Here is a 2,787-nt window from a genome sequence, read left to right on the forward strand (position 1 = left end):
GTCCTGTACAGTCAGTGCATCCTTCCATTTATCATAGGGGGCTGGGAAGTTGCCGTCTAAAACCTGTTTGAGGGTGTCATCTGCTTTTTGGGCTTCAGATAGATCCTCAATATTGGTCTGGGAAACCTGGACTGAGTGTATTGGTTCGCCTTCGTGTGGCTGCCAGAAGTGACCATGGCGTGATCCTCCTTTACATTACCGGGTGGGGAGGAGCAATGATGGCTTCTTACTTTAATAATACCGTATGTGCGGTCTGAGGCTGTCTTGAGAATGTGTTTTAACAACAGGGCAGAGGGTAGGGGTTTTCCATTGGCTGAAACAAAACCTTGAGACCCCCACAGGAGCAGGAATTCTGGCTTGGGAATCCTGTGTCTTACTGCCTGCTTGTGGGTGTAGTGACTTTGTAGCTCCTCTGATTTGACTGACTGAATCGTCCTTTAATCTACCGTCTAGTAGTAGTTGCGTGGGGGTGTGCTCGGTAAAGATCGTGACTGAGTTGAGGCCTGTGATGTACGCAAAGTACTGTACTGCCCAAAAGACTGCAAGAAAGTGCCATTCACAGGCTGAGAATCCTTGTTCTATGGGGTCTAATACTCTTGAGGCATAGGCTACGGGTCCTAAGCGATCGTGTCGTTCTTGCAGGAGCACTGCTGATGGGGTTCGGGCGGTGGTTGCTATTTCTATGGCATAGGGCAAGTCTGGGTCTGGAACTTCTAAAGCGGGGGCTGTACCCAGGGTGCGTTTTAAATCATCAATGGTGTCTGTGTGCTGTGGAAGCCATTCCCATGGGGCGATCTTTTTAAGGAGCTCTGAGAGTGGGGCTGCTTTGGTGGCAAAACCATCTGTATAATTTCTGCAATATCCTACCAAGCATAGGAATGACCGGAGTGCAGTGACATTTTGGGGCAGGGGCAATTTAACGATAGACTCGATCTGTTTTTGCTCAATTTCTCTCTTCCCGTGGGTGATGCTGGTGCCTAAATAAAGAACCTTTTCCTTTAAAATCTGGGCCTTTTTTGGGGTTGACCTTACATCCAATGGATTGCAGTAGGCCTAGTAATTCCGATAAGAGCTCTACGTGTTCCTCTTTTGTGTCCGTTTGCAAGAGCAGATCGTCTACATATTGTATTAGGCATTCGGGTCGGGAAAATTTAGAATGTCCATTGGCCAATTGTTGGTGAAAATGGAGGCGGAGTTGTGGAATCTTTGTGGGAGGCATGCCCATGTGTACTGCTGCCCTTGAAACGTAAATGCGAATTTATGCTGGCAGGCCCTGTCTAACGGGATGGACCAAAAGCCATTGCTGATGTCCAGCACTGTGAAGTTCTTTGCCTGTACTCCCTGTTTGAGCATGGTCGCGGGACTCGTGGAAACAGTGGGGGCTGCTAAAGGGGTTACCTTATTAAGTTCTCGGTAGTTGATCATTAGTGGCCATGAACCATCGGGCTTTTTTACGGACCAAATTGGGGCATTATTTGTGGAAGCTATGGGTCGAATAACTCCTTGGTCTAACAAACTGTTAATACCCTTCAAAATCTCACCCTCGGCTTGCTGTGGGAAACCGTATTGCTTTTGTGACTTTGGATCGGGACCTGAAATCTTCACTGTACCTGGGATCTTCCCACAGTCGTGTTTGTGTTGTGCGAACAAAGCTTTGTGATTTATGAGGACCTCTCTAATCATCTGGTCTGCACCAATTGTTTGCAGATTAAACCAATAGCCCCCTAATGAGCAAATCATAATCCCCTACTGTGAGCGTAGCGGGAGCCCTAGCTGTTTTAGCCATTCGCCAGACACATTTGTTTACTGGGTCAAACAAAAGGTTATGGGAGCTCATAAAATCAATGCCTAAGATGTGCTCTGCGGTTTGGGGGTAAGTCAACTAAAACGACAGGGTGTTTGGGATTAATGTTCCCTATCTGTATGGGTATGCTGAGCCATGATATATCCTTGTTGCATGTGGCCTGTGAATCCACTCAGGGTGATGGTGTCTATGGTGGGCCATTTGTCCTGTTGAAACGTGGTGGAGGAGTTCAAAGTGTTGCGGGATCCTCCTGTGTCCCAAAGAAAATTGACTGTATGTCCCCGGACTGTGCCTGTAACTACTGGTCTGCCTGATTTGTCCCAGCGTGTGTCACAGACCCAAGTTGGGGAGTCCAAACACCGTCAATCTAGGGAGTTAAACGCTAAGTCGTCTGAACGGGCGCTAACATTATGCATGGGCCTAACATTGTTCCTGAGTTGGGGGTTTGGTTGTTGGTATCATTGATGGTTCGGGGGGTTTTCTCGGCAGTCTCAGGCGTAATGTCCTACGAGACCACAATTGTAACACCCTCGTGGTGCCTGTGCTCTGGGGTGCTGTTCCTTGTGTCTACTGGTTAGTCCTAACTGGGTGCATGTTTGCTTCTATAGGGCAGCACGATCGCACAAGTGGATAGCACTATGGCTTCACAGCGCCAGGGTCCCAGGTTCGATTCCCCGCTGGGTCATTGTCTGTGCGGAGTCTGCACATTCTCCCCATGTCTGTGTGGGTTTCCTCTGGGTGCTCCCACAATCCAAAGATGTGCAGGTTAGGTGGATTGGCCATGTTAAATTGCCCTTAGTGACCAAAAGGTGAGGAGGGGTTATTATCTATTTGGGTTAATGGGTTAGGGTGGAAGTGGGTCGGTGCCGACTCAATGGGCTGAATGGCCTCCTTCTGCATTGTATGTTTTATGAATCTATGAAATATCGTCCTGATCTGTCCGTCTGTGTAGGGTTTGTTCCCATGCTCTAGAAAGTCGTTTA

This window comes from Scyliorhinus canicula, chromosome 19, assembly GCF_902713615.1.
Source record: "Scyliorhinus canicula chromosome 19, sScyCan1.1, whole genome shotgun sequence".
Lineage (NCBI taxonomy): Eukaryota > Metazoa > Chordata > Chondrichthyes > Carcharhiniformes > Scyliorhinidae > Scyliorhinus > Scyliorhinus canicula.